The sequence below is a fragment of the Acomys minous genome (assembly GCF_964271855.1).
Source record: "Acomys minous genome assembly, chromosome: 2".
NCBI classification, from domain to species: domain Eukaryota; kingdom Metazoa; phylum Chordata; class Mammalia; order Rodentia; family Muridae; genus Acomys; species Acomys minous.
The window spans coordinates 47287222-47304564 of NC_140484.1; the positions used below are offsets into that span (position 1 = coordinate 47287222).

Here is a 17343-nt window from a genome sequence, read left to right on the forward strand (position 1 = left end):
TGAAAATAAGTAGAAAAGGCCATTGAAAAAGTGCAATACTCTTTTATGATAAAAGTTCTAGAACAACAAAACAAAAACAATGAGATAAGCAACTTTGATTTGATATAAATAGAAAAGAAAGCAATAGTGAAACAAAACTAGTGATTTCCTTTAAACACTTCTCTTAGAGAAAAACAAAACTGAACCTCAGATCCAAAAACATATTAGAGATTAGCTAAAAATAGCTAGCCAGTTGTTTCACTTTCCTTTCTGGTGGTACTCTATATAAAGACTTCTCTTGGCCGGGTATCACCAGCATTTTCTGCCCCCTTGATTTTGGTATTCTGCAATTCAGGAAGCTCTTCTGACTCAGGCAAACATCTTACTTTATCCTAAAGCCTAAAGGACTTGCAAGGGGTGCCAACTTCAGGATGCCTGCTGTAAGTCTCAAGATTTATAAGGGAATAGTCTCAGAGGGCTGACCTCCTTTGGGGGGGGTGGGGCATGCAGTCCAGTTTGCTGGCTAGAAACAGTGAATGCATGTATCTGGTTTGAAAACTTATATGAAAAGTGCAGAGGTAAGATTCCCATGGGAAGCGATTTCTTTGCAGAGTACATGTCTCCCTGAGTCCAGAGAGCTGGATTATGGTCTGTGGGAGAGACACTGATGGCCGGAAGGGAGCTGGGTCTTGCTCTAGAAGTTGTGACTGTGCATGAACCCTTTGTATCCCCCGCAGTTGCAACGTCCACCTGCACAACTAGCCACGGCCTATCCCTCATCCCCATGCCTCTTCTGTGTCACCACAACCCACCACTTCTTAAAGTCTGTTCCTACACACAGAAACCTACTCACACACCACACACTGCAGTCCTCTCCACACATGTAATCACACACACACACACACACACACACACACACACACACTTTTAAAATAGACTCAGAAGAGAACTCTGGAGACTTGAGAGAAATTTACTGGCATTAGAAAGAAAGAGAGAGAGAGAGAGAGAGAGAGAGAGAGAGAGAAGAAAACAAGGTAGGAAGACAAATTGGAGATCTTGGTAGCTACTGAGAGGAAGGTGATTACAGTAACAGGTTAGATAATACTGCCATAATAATTATAGGTATTAATAATAAACACTATTAGATATTTATATATTTTCTACAAGAAAGGCCTAAAATATTTATTACTGAACACTTTGCAGAAAAAGTTCTCTAACTTGGAAGATTGATGCCATCTCCATCCTTACCATACCAGAGACATTCTGCCCCAGCCCAACTTTTCACACTATAAAGGGAAGGGCAATGACCCACACCCACTCCAATCCCTGCTCTTCCCCTGATGACCATGACCAAGGTTTCTGCCTCATGATATTAAGACATAGAGTCATAGTCTATGCAGCGTGAATGATGACACTCAGAAGGCATCCGTTGAATTTCCATATGGACTAAGTGACGGCAAGGGGAAACCCTGGAAGAGGGTTTAGAGGTAAGATCGCTGGGAGACTTAACAGGCTTAATACATCAAGCCCTGCACAAAGATGTAAAGAAGGCATTGAGCACAATGTTAAGGTTCTGACACAAGGAACTGGGTAGCCGGCCTTTACCTAAATGGTGTTGCTAAAACTTCTTTCCCATTGGTGAAAAGACATGTCCGAGATTAAGAGCATTTACTGCCTTTAAAGAGAACCCAGGTCAACACCTGGCATCCACACAGCACCTCACAAACACCTGTAATGCCTCCATAGGCTCCTGCATTCATGTGGTGGATGTACGTATACTCAGACACACACATACATACATACATACATACATACATACATACATACATACATACACACATACATACACACACACACACACATTCATATAAAATACATTATTATTATAAAATAAAATTTCCCCTGGCAGAAGTATAAGCAATATCTACCTCTCCTTCTAATGTCCTAATGATAAACTAAGGTAAAATTCCATGAATGTCCATTCTGGGTAACCAATGTCTTTATTGGGCTTACTTATAGAGCAGTGGGTAAGAAGCTACTGACAAGAGCATGTGTGGCCTTTAAAGCAGCCACACTGGAAGGTCTGCAGCCAGGATGGATGCTGACTCCAGGTTGGAGGTTGATCTGGTACCAAGTATTCTGATGCTAATTACTGGCCCTCAAGACCTAGTTGCTGCCCAGAGGAGCACATTCTCCAAGACACCTGTCTTTGCTGTGTAACCTTTGTTCTGCCTATTTAAAGTTGATTGGTTAATTTTTTTTAAAAATGCTGAAGCTTGGGACTTAGCAGAAGAGAAAATGTCAGAGTTTGAGGTTGTCAGGCGTGGGGACAGAGGAGCTTGAGGGAGGAGAGAGAGAAGACAGGTACAGGATGAGGAAGAAAGAAAGAGGAGATTGGGATGAGTTAGTGTGGAGAAAAGAAGAAGCACGTGGCCAGATCGGATCAATGCGGATGGAGGAAAGCAGCCCAGATGAAGAACATTAGCAAGCTTTTGGGATTATGGATGGGAGGTAGCCCAGAGAGGAAGGATTAAAGCAGATGGCCTGAGATGAGGGCTGGGAAGTGATCAGGATATTTTAGAGGGTTAATTCTATCCAGTCCTAGATTAAATGGGGATATTCTAAAATACCACAGGTGCCTGTGTCTTTGTTGATTATAATAACGGGTTAGATAATACCGCCATAATAGTGATAGTTATTTAATAATAAGCATTATTCAATATTTGTATATATTCTACAATTTCCCCATGGTCTCTTAAATAAAACCTGTTTTCTAGCCCTTCCCAGCCTATCCTTGCTTGCATCTCCCTGAGGCTAAATACAATAAGGGTATATTTGCCTGCAAGTGATTGGGAGTAGCGGCTGGGACCCTCCCTACCCTTCTTCTAAGAGGGAACTTCTATAGTCAACAAGCCCAACTGTGATGAGGTCAACTGTGATGATCTTTTATGAACAGGCCCAGATGAACTCCTGACCATGATAGCTCGGATTGTGCTCTACAAGAGTTAGGGAGATGGAGTAGAAAGATTTCAGGGAGAAAGGCCAAGACTTAGTCATATTTCGCTTGAGAACTTATAGAAGCACAGAATTCAGAATGTTTCAAGATCTTACAGTAGCACAGCCTAGATATTTGTCCTTAAATATCCTCAAAAACTAGTTCTGAATTTACTGCTTCAGCACCACCTAGCATGCTGTGAGATATGAAACATATTTGGCCTAGCCCAAGGCTTCTTGGCACAGAAATGTGGGGGATGCATTTGACCAGGAATTGAGGCCAACATGTGCCACCTCATAAAACTAAAAAGCTTCTACACTGCTAAAGTATCAATCAAAGAAGTGGAAGCCCACAAAATGAGATAGAGTCTTTGCCAGCTACACATCTGACAGAGGGTTAATATCCACAACATCTATCTTATTCAAAAACCAAAGAGTCAAAACAACAAACAATGTATTCAAAAAAATGATCTTAGAATCTGAACAGAGAGTTCTCAAGAGAAGAAATAAAATGGCTAAGGAATACTTCCAAAACTGCTTATTTTTCCTGTTGTTGTTGTTGTTGTTGTTGTTGTTGTTGTTGTTGGTTTTGGTCATTCTTGTTCCTGGGTCCAGTTCTCCAGATGTGAATACAAAGCCTAGATTAAGTGACGAAAGCAAGACCACTGCCTGGATAGGGAGGGTAGAAGCAATAGAGAGGAGAATAGCAGAGCACAAGTGATCTGGTTGAGGAGATGGTGTATTCTAGGGAGATCTAATATGGGGCAGGAAGGACGACAAGTACAGAAGGAAGAAGGGTAAAAGTAAAGTAAGTCAGTGTTTGGAGAAGGTTTTGAACACTGTGTAATCATATGCTGGTTTTGTGCCCCAAGATCTGGTTGCAGGCTGGACATGGGAATAATCAAGATTGTTGAAGAATCTCTTCTCTCAATGTTGTATTTAAATTTAAAAAAAAAATGTTTTCCATCATCTCTGATTGGCTAATAAAAAGCTGAACAGCCAGTAACTGAGCAAAGAAGAATGGAAGGCAGGACTTCCAATCCCAGCCAGGTGTCCCAGGTAGAGAGGAGAGAGGAGAAGGGAAGAGAAAAGAAAAGGATGCCATGAACCAGGATGGACCATGAAGAGTCGCCATCAGCAAGTTGTCATGAAGACACACATGGAGCAGAGCAAGCCAGGGCAAGACTAAGATGGCAATTAATAGGCAAATGGCTAGCCAAACTAGCATAGTCAGGTCAGAAAAGATGAGTATCTGCCTGTTATAGTGCTTAAAACTTATTGAACAAATATAACAGGTCTCTGTCTCATTATTTGGTAGCTAGAATGAGATTATAAAAAGCCCCCACTTATATTCTATTCCTACACATAAGTGTTGCTGGTCAGTCTGGTACCATGTATTTTGATGCTAATTATCGGCCCCTAAGATCTAGTCCCCACTCAGATGAGCATAATCTTGCATGCACCTGTTTTTCTTGTGTAAACCTTACTTCACCTAAGTTAAAATGATTGGCTAATTTTTTTTTTAAATGCTGAAGCTTGGGATTGGGCAGAAGAAAGGGATGTGGAGTTTGGGGCTCACAGGCAGGCATGAAGGGACCACAAGGGAGAAAGGAGACAGAGAAGGAAGCAAGATGGGATCAGAGGGAAAAAATAAAAAGGAACAGCACCATGGGTTAGCATTGGAAAGGAGGCATGACCAGATCAGCATGGATGGAGGAGATGGAAAACATTAGCAAGTATTCATGGAATTATAGATAGGAGATAGTCCAATTAGAAATTAGAACAGATGCCATGGTAAGGAGGCTTGGGAGGTAAAAGATAGCTTAGGAAGTAATATCTGTCATGCCCCAGGTAAAGACTATTCAAAAAATACAGCAGGTGCCTCTGTATTTATTGATTAATAGTGAATTAGATAGCACCACTGTAATAATTAGAGCCTAATAATAAACATTTATTAGGCCTTACTTTTCAATTAACCACAACCTATAATGATCATATTTCTATTCCCTTAAAATTACATGGAGTGTGTGTGTGTGTGTGTGTGTGTGTGTCTGTCTGTCTGTCTGTCTGTCTGTGTCTGTATGTCTGTATGTCTGTATGTGTTGTATGTGTGTGTCTGTGTCTGTCTGTCTGTCTGTGTCTGTCTGTGTCTGTATGTCTGTATGTCTGTATGTCTGTATGTGTTGTATGTGTGTGTCTGTGTCTGTCTGTCTGTCTGTGTAGTTTAAATGAAGTTTTTTCATCTGGGCTGATGATGACCCCAATGTCTGTGACCCCAAAAGGAGTGAGCCCCTGCAATCCTTCCACCTGCACAACCAACCACAGGCTCGCTCGCTCTCTCTCTCATCCCCAAGCCTCTTCTGTGTCACCACAGCCCATCCCTTTCCTAGAGTTTGCCCCTCCACACAGAAACATCTCACACATGACACATTCCAATCCCCCATCCCCATCTCTCTCTCTCTCTCTCTCTCTCTCTCTCTCTCTCTCTCTCTCTCTCACACACACACACACACACACACACACACACACACACACACATACACACACACACACACACACACACACACACACACACAATTTTAAAATAGACTCAGGACTCTAGAGACTTACTGTCAATAGAAAGAAAGAAAAAAACAAGGCAGGAAGGTAAGCTGGAGATTTCAGCAGCTGCTCAGAGGAAGGATGTGGAAAAGGAAAAAGAGACATTGTACATTTAATAAAGTACATAACAGACACACAAGGCCAATAGAGGCACGTACCTGGGGCCTTTGAGCTTTATATTTTATATTAAGGGGTACAAACTTGACCTCCTCTCAGATGACATTGCTATAGTCTTAGGGTACAAGCCTGAGCCCAAATAGCTCTAACAAGTTAAGCTGAATGACTGTCTTCAAGATGTCACTTAAGGAGACAATCTTAAAATGTACAGAGATACTTGTTTAATGTGGCTACTCTGAGAAGAAGAATAAATAAAAAGAGCCAGTGGCTGCAACCACCAGTTTTGGTATAAGATTTAGATTTAAATAAAGTGTGTCTCTTTGGAATCACTCCCTCCAGGCTTTTGCCTTGGACACATAATGATACTTCGCCTTTCCAAGCCAACGAAAGAGGAAATAAATAAACTTGCCTTTTTTTTTTTTTTTTTTTTTTTTTTTTTTTTTTTTTTTGGTTTTTCGAGACAGGGTCTCTCTGTGTTAGCCTTGGCTGTCCTGGACTCACTTTGTAGACCAGGCTGGCCTCGAACTCACAGCGATCCTCCTGCCTCTGCCTCCCGAGTGCTGGGATTAAAGGCGTGTGCCACCACGCCCGGCTAAACTTGCCATTTTTAAACATTTATTTATTGTTTATACAGTATTCTGCCCACAGCAAGAAAACACCAGATCTCATTACAGGTGGCTGTGAGCCACACTGTGGTTGCTGGGAATTGAACTTGGGACCTATGGAAGAACAGATGGTACTCCAGCCCACCATACTATTTTCTTTTACTTGTAATCAGCTAATGGTTTTATTATATAGCTGAGATCTCAAAATTGTGGTTAAGACAAAATAATCGTTACTCGTTTCAATCAGTTTACCTTTCAGTCTTATTAGCTTTGGGACAGGAGGAACGACCCACACAGCATCGATTGTTCTCAGTTTATCTTACGGCTTTTTAACCTCTGCCATGAGCTCACCTTTACCTTGAGTTAGTTACAAGCAGTCTTCAGATCTTTAGCATTTACTGCGAGCCAGTGCAGGTAGATTTCCAGTGCAGCAGTGGAAGTTTAAGAACAGCTTGGACATATGCAGGGGGAGGAGGTCCCCCTCAGTCACAGACATAGGGGAGGGGAGTAGGGGGGAAGCAGGAGGGAGGGAGGAATAGGAGGATACAAGGGATGGGCTAACAATTTAGATGTAATATGAATAAATAAATAAATAAAAAGAACAGCTTGGAGAGCTTTCACTATTGCACTTGAAATCTGCTCTCGGTTGTTGTTCCTCTAGTTCCCTGTCTCACAGGGCATTTTTTTCATTCCGTTTGTCTCAGGGGTTGGCATACAGCTATCGCTGTGTCTTCGGTGGTTTCAGTGGCTTCAAAAGGCACTTCCACTGCCTGCCTTCTTCCCTAGTGTCAGGCTTCTGTTCCCCTGATTTCCTTCTTTGCTGAGTTAAGTTCGGTTTAAGAACCACTTCGCTGGGTCTTTTCCACCAGCAAGAGAGAAGCTTCACTTTCTCCTCCTAGCCCCCTCAAAATGCCCCTGTCCCAGATAAGCAGACTGTTTCAGGTCCTGGATTTATCTGGAGGCTCAGAGACACGGTAGAGGTTTACATTAGGACCAGCAAACTGCCCATCACTGAAACTGAGGTGCCTTAACTGTAGCTGGAAGTCTCCCATCCCCCAGGAGGCTTTTTTTCTGCCACCATCTCCCCCCCTCCTCAGGATATTCTGTCTCCTATTTACTTTGTCTCATTTTTCTCTGTGTCATTGTACACAGTCCAAACACTATTTGCTTCCTACACAGAGCACTTTCTTTTTTTAAGATTTATTTATTTTATTTATTGCATATGAGTGCTTTATCTGCAGAAGAGGGCATCAGATCACATTATAGATGGTTGTGAGCCACCATGTGGTTGCTGGGAGTTGAACTCAGGACCTCTGGAAGAGCAGGCGGCGCTCTTCATCACTGAGCCATCTCTCCAGCCCCAGAGCACTTTCACTGCCTCCCTGACTGCAGACCACACCTCTCGACCTGAGCAAAAGACCAATGCATTTGCACTACCCTCTGATGGTGAGAGGTAAAATAAAAAACTCTTTTCCACCCACACCGGATCCTCTTTTTTTTTTTTAATATATTTTACTAATTTATTCGTATTATATCTAAATTGTTATTCCATCCCTTGTATCCTCCCATTCCTCCCTCCCTCCCACTTTCCTCTTACTCCCCTCCCCTATGACTGTGACTGAGTGGGACCTCTTCCCCCTGTATATGCTCATAGGGTATCAAGTATCTTCTTGGTAGCCTGCTATCCTTCCTCTGAGTGCCACCAGGCCTCCCCATCCAGGGGACGTGGTCAAATATGGGGCACCAGAGTTCGTGTGAAAGTCAGTCCCCATTCTCCACTCAACTGTGAAGAATGTCCTGTCCATTGGCTAGATCTGGGTAGGGGTTCGAAGTTTACTGCACATATTGTCCTTGGTAAAGACTCTGAGAGACATTTTTTTCCCAATGGGACTAAGAGACAGACAATGGGGGATTTCCCAAAGCCAGAGAGGCAGTCCATGATAGCTTCAAAATCAAGTTTGTTGGTGCCCAAACTTGTTTTCATGTCCTCTCTATTTGTCCTGCTTCCAGGTCTTTGAACTGTTGGGACGACGACTGTTACTTGCCATCGCACCTCTTCTTTACCTTCTGGTCAATATCGTCGTCGGGAGTGGTGGTGCCCATGGGTGAGCAGAGTTCAAATGAGGTCATGCCCTTTTCAGAAGCAGGTAGAGTCACACAATGTCTACCCTCTGAGCATGCCCATCCTCCTGTAGTCAATGTTCCTCCTCTGCCTGTATTTTCCAGTTAAACAAGTCCTTCTCAGACTCAGAGGGAGACCAGAGGACACTATGAAAGAACTTCGAGGAGAAAATGAAATCGACTGTGTAATTAAGCAAAACTAAAGAGCATCTCTCACTGAAGCCCAAAGAAATCCTTCTCCTTCTGCCCTTTCATAACTCAGGCTCTCCCTTTCCTGACAAATGAGGAAATATCTTACCCATTGCTTACACACTGAATCTTGTGATTTGATTCAATTTGATAAATCATAGTTGGCCTATTAAATAAATAAAAATGTAATATGTATTTTAACCAACGGGACTCCCCAGGGCATTTATTGTTTTGGTGTGTGGAAATCTATAAGCCAGCTTCAGTGTACATATATGCAGGCATTTCCTTGCCTGAGAGTTTGTGGGTTGGAAGAACAAATATCTAGAAATGTGATTATTTTCTATAATCACTTATTTAATTAATAACTATGTTTGGAATGCCTACTTGATCTGTTAAGAGCTCTTTCCATAGAAGCACTTGAGTAAATATTCTAAAGAGGACATTGTCCTTGATCTCAAGGAATTTGGGTCTTTACAAAGCAGACACCACATGTATCCATTGGCTGTTCATCCTTGCATCAGAATATATGCCGCAGCCTAGTTGTGAGGAAGAGAAATCTATTTAGCTCACAATATGGAGAGTCAAAGGAATAACACCTACATTAGCTCAGTTCTAGGGAGGACATTTCAGTAAAGGGAAGATGGCAGTTGTGGGAGCTTTCATTGAGGTGAACCACAGCCTGTCAATCCAGGAGCAGAGGAGACTGAGTGGGTACAAACTTGCTCTTTTCAAAACTACCTGTAAGTGTTGCAGCTCTGAGAGAGAGGCTTCCCTAGTAGAGGTGTTGCATCTCTGAGAGGGATGGTTTCCCCAGTGGAAGCATTACATCCCTGTGGGGAAAGGTATTCTGGCAGTCCAGAGCCAAGAAATAAGTCACACCACACAGCAAACCTCACACAGGACATTTACTGGGAAAGACACAAGAGGGTAGCTGCTTCTGCTTGGATGAAGAGTAACAAGGAACTGAGCAGGAAGCACTTATATAAGGCTTTACATAAGGTTTCTTGTAGGCAGAGCTGTCCAGGGTACCCTGGGATTAGAGAGTTTTGTGTCCTGATCTTGGAGCAAACTCATGAATTGGTGGGATTTTCAGCCTGATCTTGGGCTTTTATTTTTTCTGTAGGGTGGAGTTAGGATTAGAGAATTCTTGGGGGCAGGCCTAACCATTTGTACCTCAAGGGGCTTACACAACCCTCTTGTTAGAACTACCAAAGGAGCTGGGCACACTTGCAGAGGCAGAGGTAGGCAGATCTCATGAGTTCAAGGCCAGCCTGGTCTTCAGAGTGAGTCCAGGATAGGCAAGGCTACACAGAGTAACCCTGTCTTGAAAAACAAAACAAAACGAAATTACCAACAGAGTCACACAACGGATATCTACTGCTACAAATGGCCTAAAGACCTTCCACCAAGCTATACAACCCAAATATGCCACACCTCTTTTCAGGATAGAGAGATTTTAAAATGACCCTTCACCTTTAGACTTGAAGAATTAGAATGTAAGATAAGAGTCAGACATAGCCTATCCATTTCCTATCACTCTGTTAGACTCAGTCCCTCACCTTTCCTTTTATTGGTCTTTCTATCACATGTTATTGTCAGGTACATTTTTATTTCTAATAAAGTTAAATCAACAGCCAGGAGTCAATAGAGGCTATATAACTGCAGACAGCAATAAAGGCAGTAGGAGTAAGGTTAAATTCACTTGGATAAGAGGAAAATAAAATGATATAATGGACCTCCCTCTGTCAGTCAAAACTTCTACATGCATGACACATGATCTAATAACATAATGCTACCCTCTTTCTATGACTAAACACCTCTGGTGTGCTTAGTGAAAAACATACGTGTGTTTGTTTTAATGTTTGTGTTGTTTATAAGAAAATGCCTGCCAACCAGGTGGTGATGACACATGCCTTTAATCCCAGCACTTGGGAGGCAGAGGTGGACAGAGTGTGAGTTCCAGGACAGTCAGGACAACATGGAGAGATCCTGATTCAAAAAGAGAAAAAGGAAGGAAGAAAGGGAGGGAGGGAGGGAAGGAGGGAGAAAGAGAGAGAGAGAGAGAGAGAGAGAGAGAGAGAGAGAGAGAGAGAGAGAGAGAGAGAAGAAAAGAAAGATTTGTTTGACTTCTGATTCTGATAGCCAGAAGGCTCAAACAGGAACAAACACCTGGTGAGAGTCCCCTGTGTTCATCACAATATAGCATCATGAAAAAAGAAAGGGAGTAAGATGCTAGGGAGATGCCAGTCTTTTGTATCAAGCCACTTTTTCAGGAGCTTGTCCACTCGCAAGATATTGAACCTACCCCAAAAGACCAACATTATTTTTTTCACAAAGACCATGACCCAGTCACTTCCTACAAGCCATACTTCTCAAAGATCTCAACACCTCTCAATACCATAACAGTGGATGACAAGCTTTCAGCACACAAACTTTTAGGGAAAATCATATCTAAACCATAGCAATATCCAATAAGTACTTGATTGATGAACTCAGTGTTCCAGAAAACCAAGTAACATTCATTCATTAAGTCACTGTCTACCATGTTATTTCTGCTTAATGCACTTTTGTCTGTTGTATCATTTCATATTAAACAATACAGAGGCAAATGAATTATCAATTCTTTAAGGTCAAGAAATTGAAAAGATCAGGGATCATTGCAGCTTAGTAATTTGCCATAGTATGCCTGCCAGTAATCGTGTGTTCTAGTTTGCTTTTTTGTTACTGAGATAAAACTCTGACCAAAAGCAACTTGGAGAGAAAATGATTTATTTGTCCCACAGGTTCCAGTCTATCATCAATGGAGCTGAGGCAGGAACTTAAAGCAGGAACCTGGATATGGGACTGAAACAGAGACCACAAAGAACACTGCTTACTGGGTCACTTCCTCTGGTCTGCTGGGCTACTTCTTATACACCCAGGCCCACCTGTGTAGGGATGGCACTGCCCACAGTGGGCTAGGCCTCCACCATCGATTAGCAATTAAGAACCCCCACCCAGATACACCCACACACTAGTCTAATGGAAGAAATGCCTCAGCTGAGATTTCTTCTCTCCCAGATGATTCTAGTTTGCGTCCAGTTGACAAAAAAAAAAAAAAAAAAAAAAAAAAAAACTAACCAGCACATAGTGGAACTGGATTGGAATTCATGTCTTCTTCCTCTGCAGTCCATGCAGTGTGGATCCTGTATCCTGTCGTTTCTAGAATGCTGATCACAAGGCAGAACATGATGGTGGCAGTGATGATAATGAGGTCATTCTTTGTGTCCCAGCATCACCCTATCTACTCAAACTAAAATCACAGTTGTCATTTTTAACTCTTCTCTCAACTACCCTACTAAGAAATTTCACCAATTATACCTTCAAGATGTTTTCAGAACAATCACTACAAACATCAACCACCATCCCCTAGGCCAAGGTTAGGTTACTTCAATAGACTCAAATAGTCTCCCAGACTTTTTGCCCTTCCCTTCCTAAGCCAGAAACCAGCTACACTTATTCTTTGCCTCCCCTAAAATTCAATCTTCAATAAAACCTTCAATATAGGGGACTAGACAGACGATCCAGTAATTAAGAGCACCTGTTGTTCTTACAGAGGATCTGAGTTCAGTTCCCAGCACCCACATGATGGCTCACCCCATGTGTAACTCCAATTCCAGGGGACCTAATGTCTTCTTATCTCTGTGGACACCAGGCATACGTGTGGTGCACATACATATGTGCAGGCAAAACATTCATTTCATATATATGTCTGTGTGTGTATACATATACATATACATATATATTTGTTTGTTTGTTTGTTTATCAAAACAGGGTTTCTCTGTGTAAACTTGGCTGTCCTGAACTTGCTTTGTAGACCAGAATGGCCTCCATCTCAGAGATCTGCCTGCCTCTGCCTCACCGAGTGCTGAGATTACATGCGTGTGCCACTATGCCTGGCTGTATATAACTTTTAAGCATGTAAAAAGTATTGGTATATATCTAATCATGTCACTCCTTAGTTTCATGTCTCCTACAGAACTTTCTAATTCATACCTATAAAAAAAAAAGAAAAGAAAAGAAAACAAAGTCCTGGCCAGGCATGATGGCGCACTCCTTTAATCCCAGCACTCAGGAGTCAGGAGGCAGAGGCAGGTGGATCACTGTGAGTTCCAGGCCAGCCTGGTCTACAAAGTGAGTCCAGGACAGCCAAGGCTACACAGAGAAAAACCCTGTCTACAAAAACAAAAACAAAACAAAAGTCCTTCCTAGGATGGCCAGGCCACTGCAGGGCCAGACTTCCCTGGGCATCTCCAGTCCGGTCCAGCTGTTTTCCTCTGCTGAGCCTGACTCCCATCTTGCTAGCTGTTCCCACCTCAGGGAAGCCTCTTTACGCTCAGTTCCTTCTACCAAGAATGTTCCTTGCCCACAGACCTCCCTCCATACATTATTATTAGCACATAATCATTGTACAAAGTCCTGGGTTTTATAATGACATTTTTATTCAAGTATATCATGTCCTCCAACCATATTCACCCCTATTACTTTCTCCTGTCCTACCTCCCTCTAATTACCTTCATTCTCCAAATAGCCTGCATTTACTTTTATGTCATATATATGATAAGGCTAAATGCAAGGTTTGAATATAAAAGAATATTATATTTCATATAAATTCCAAATATAATAGAAAATATGATATTTTGCTTTCCACGTTTCGTTTATTCCACTTAGCACGCCAATCTCCTGTTTCATTCATTTTCCTGCAGATGACATAATTTCCTTCTTCCTTATGGCTGAATAAAACCCTATTATGGGGCTGGAGAGATAGCCCAGAGGCTAAGAGTACTGACTGCTCTTCCAGCGGTCCTGAGTTCAATTCCCAACAACCACATAATGCCTCACAACCATCTATAATGAGATCTGGTGCCCTCTTCTGGTTTTCAGGGGTACATACAGGCAGAACACTGTACACATAATAAATAAATAAACCTTAAAAAAAAAGCATTGTGTATACACCACATTTTCTTTATTCATTCATCTGTTTATGAGAATTATCCTAGTTAGCTTAAATTGTCAGCCTGACACAGCCTACATTCATCTGAGAGGAGAGACACAATTGAAAAATCGCCTAGAGCATATTGACCTGTGGATATAGCTGTCTTAGTCGGTATTCTATTGCTGTGAAGAGACACCATGACCATGGCAGCTCTTAAAATGGAAAGCATTTAACTGGGACTTGCTTTCTGGTTCAGGGGGCCAGTCCGTTATTAGCATGGCAGGAAGCATGGTGGCAAACACAGCAGCATGCAAGCAGACACAGTGCTAGAGAAGGAGTGGAGAATTCTACATCTGGATCTTCAGGGAGAGACCTTGGGCCTGGAGCATTTGAGCATTTGAAGCCCCAAAGCCCACCCCCCAGTGACATACTTCCTCCAACAAGGCCACACCTCTTAATCCTGTCAAGCAGTACCACTCCCAAACGACCAAGCATTCAAATATATGCGCCTATGAGGGCCATTCTTATTCAAACCACAATATCTGCGGGTGATTGTCTCGACTGTTAGTTGATATGCATGCCCGGCCCACTTCAGGCAGTACCATTCACTAGGCAGATGGTCCTGGGTTATATAAGAAATCTGGCTGAAGCTGGGAATGGTGGCCCATGCCTTTAATCCCAGCACTCAGGAGGCAGAGGCAGGCAGATCAATGTGAGTTCCAGGCCAGCCTGGTCTACAAAGTGAGTCCAGGACAGCCAAGGCTACACAGAGAAACTCTGTCTTGGAAAAAAAAAAAAGAAAGAAAGAAAGAAAGAAAGAAATGTAGCTGAGCCTAAGGCCACACACAAGCTAGTAGGCAGCACTGGTCTGCTGTTTCTGCTGTACTTTCTTGGCTGACAGTGAGTTCCTTGGTCAGAGTTAGTGCTTCATGGACTATCAAGCATGCTTGCCTTCAAGGTCTGGTTTGAGTTTCTGCTGACTTCCCTCAGTGATGGGTTGGGACCAGAAAGTGTAAGCCAAATAAACACTTTCCTCCGTAGGCTGCTTTCCATCAAAGTATTTTTTCACAGCTGCGTAAGTGAAACTGGAAAAAAAAATCCAGACTGACCTGATAACTGAGTATTGTGGGCAGTGCTGCAATAAACGTGGGCAAAGCATAGTTAAGAAGGTGGCAGATTCCATGGGTGACAACTTCCTTGAGTTTTTAAAGCATGACAAATGAATCCTCCTCCCACCACAGTGACTGGCCAGGATGGGGCAAGGGAGAGAGAGGGAGAGAGCTAACTGTTCTTCCCAGCAATGTAGAAAGAGTAGAAAGGTACTGGGGGCAGCTCTGCCAACATGCCAGGGAGCCTCCGGATCAGAAAAAAAGAGGGCATGGGGCGGAGGAGGAAGAAAGGCTTAGAAGCACGGGTGAAAAGCAGGGCCCTAAGACGAAAGGGCCCGCTCCAGGTCCATGGCAAGAACAGGCAAGAAACTGCGGCATCAGTTCTCAGTGCCTGCATCAGTTCAGTGTGCGGCATCAGTTCTCTGCGATCCTGCCCTGCCAAGACCCTACACACGCCACAAGAATGCCGAGTGAATCGTTCCGGGGCCTGCCCTACCAACGCCTCACACATAGCCACGTGGACCCATCTGTTGAGTGAAGCTTTAAGGAAATCCAGACAGGGAGTTCTAGTTCCCTTGGGCTGACATTAAACACACGCACACGCGCACACACACACGCACACGCACACACACACACTGAATGGCTTGTGAATGAAATGCCCATACAAAACCCAGCTCTCGCCTCAAAGGAAATATGAGTTTATTCTGGAGCCAAATATGAGTGACCATGGCTGTAGATGGTTTCAGGCTACTTTGAATAATGTGTTCCAACATGACAACGGTTTCGTGAAGTTTTTAGAATTACAGAATAAAGAAAGCCGTATATCAAAGCACTTGGAGGATGTGCCAGTAGAAATGTGGGGTATGTTGGCAACAGCAAAGTGAAGAAATTTCTGCCTAAGTCTGCAATGCTATCTGATGACATTCTTAGCTTTGGGTTTGGAGAAAGCTAATGGTTCATTAGTAAATAGTTACTGTATAGTCCAAAAGGACTTAGCTGATAGTCATAGTGCATTAACTCAGACGAGAAGATGGGCAATGAACCAACCGTTATTAAGGGGATTAAAGGTAGCCCACAGGAAGTTGACTTCAGATCTGCAAAAGTTCTGCTCCCCACCACCACCATAAAAGTTCTAATCAGTCAATTAGATTTTTTTTTCTTAAACTTCAGTTTGCAAAAGTTCGCTGTCCTGCTAGAGTCTGGGATCAAGGTGTTTGCATACGCGGGGCTTTCTGAAAGCAGGGAAAAGAACCTACTGTGTGCCTCTCTCCAGCCTTCTCGTATTTGTGGCAATACCTGGTGTTTCTTGGTTGATAGAAGCACCATCAGGTCCCTGCCTTTATGTTCCTAAGTGTTCACCCCGTGTGTGTGTGTGTAGAGACATAAAGGCTTTAAAAAAAATTTTTTTTAACACGAAGGTCCACACAGGTGAATGAAATAAGACATGGCTGTTCCAAAGTATGGTTGAGGAGAAGGTTTTGTTATAAATATGAGTGGGAGAACAGCCAGCGACATCTAGAAGAATCCAGAGCAGGGAGAGGAAGCAGCAGACTGGACATGGCCAGCAGACTGAACGGGGTCATGGGAAGAGAGCGATGGGGGGAAGAGCGGAGAGGAGAGGGGAGAGGCTGAAAGGGCAGGTTTTTCTAGGAATCAGAAGCTGGGGGAAGGGAAACAAAGCCCCTGGGCTGGAGAAACTTAGGGTAGTTGTCCTGGGCTCATTTTGGGCCTTTCAATGGCTTCAGCTCAGATGGGGTCCAAGCACTGAGAGGGGCTAAGTAGACACAGGCTCCCACTCCAACCAAGAATCTATCTGCAACTATTACCCTCTGGCAAAGGGAAAAAAAATCCACTTTCTCCTGTGGAGTCTCACTGGCTGTGTTAACCACACCTCAGAGCAGACCCCATGCAAAGGAGTAGCTGGCCAGTACAGAGCCAGGCCACAGAGGAAGAGAATGCAGGCAACCCAGATGAGACTTGAGACTGGGGGCAAGTGATAGGGAAAGAGGGCTCACCTTTTCTGAGGACTAAGGAAGGGGGAGGGGATAGGAGGGAGGGAGAGTGGGACCGGGAGGAGAGTAGGGTGGGGGCTACAGTCTGGATGTAAAGTGAATAAATTTTTAAAATTTTTAAAAGAAAAAAAATCAAAATCCCCTACTCTAACAATCATACCCTAACTGTCTAGAGCCTGCCCAGGCTTGGGGTGTCTTATACAAATAATTCAACCCAACTCCTAAAGCCCTGGTTCAGAGCCCCAAAGGCTGGTCTTGGGAAATATGAGCAGTGTTATAAAATTTACTACCTGACAATCTAGTGAGCTGCAACTTATAATCTCTTCCAATGTAATGAACATAAACAACCCAAGGCAAGGCCAGATAACTTCTCTAAACTGCTATAGAAGGGGGCCATTCCACACTAGGGGTACAATGTATCCTCCCCTCCCCCCTTCTCTCTCTCCCTCCATCCCTACCCCTTCTTTCTCTCCTCCCGGTCCTTCCTTGTCTTTCCCTCCCTGTTTCCATCCACGGTGTATATTCTTTATTAGGACATTTATATCAGTTCTGGTCTGGTAAACATTCCTAGGCACACAGCATGCCTTGGACTCATGGCTGCTGGCCTGACATAGATCTGATATTTTTTAAATAAGTACACT

At 43.2% G+C, this 17343-nt stretch overlaps 1 long non-coding RNA gene across 1 annotated transcript; it reads left to right on the forward strand.

Moving 5' to 3' along the window:
* Positions 1-245: 245 nt before the first annotated feature.
* LOC311588700 lies at positions 246-8816 on the forward strand. Its single transcript, XR_014776313.1, has 3 exons — positions 246-419; positions 8307-8401; positions 8523-8816. It is a non-coding gene; the product is annotated as an uncharacterized lncRNA (long non-coding RNA).
* Positions 8817-17343: the final 8527 nt, after the last annotated feature.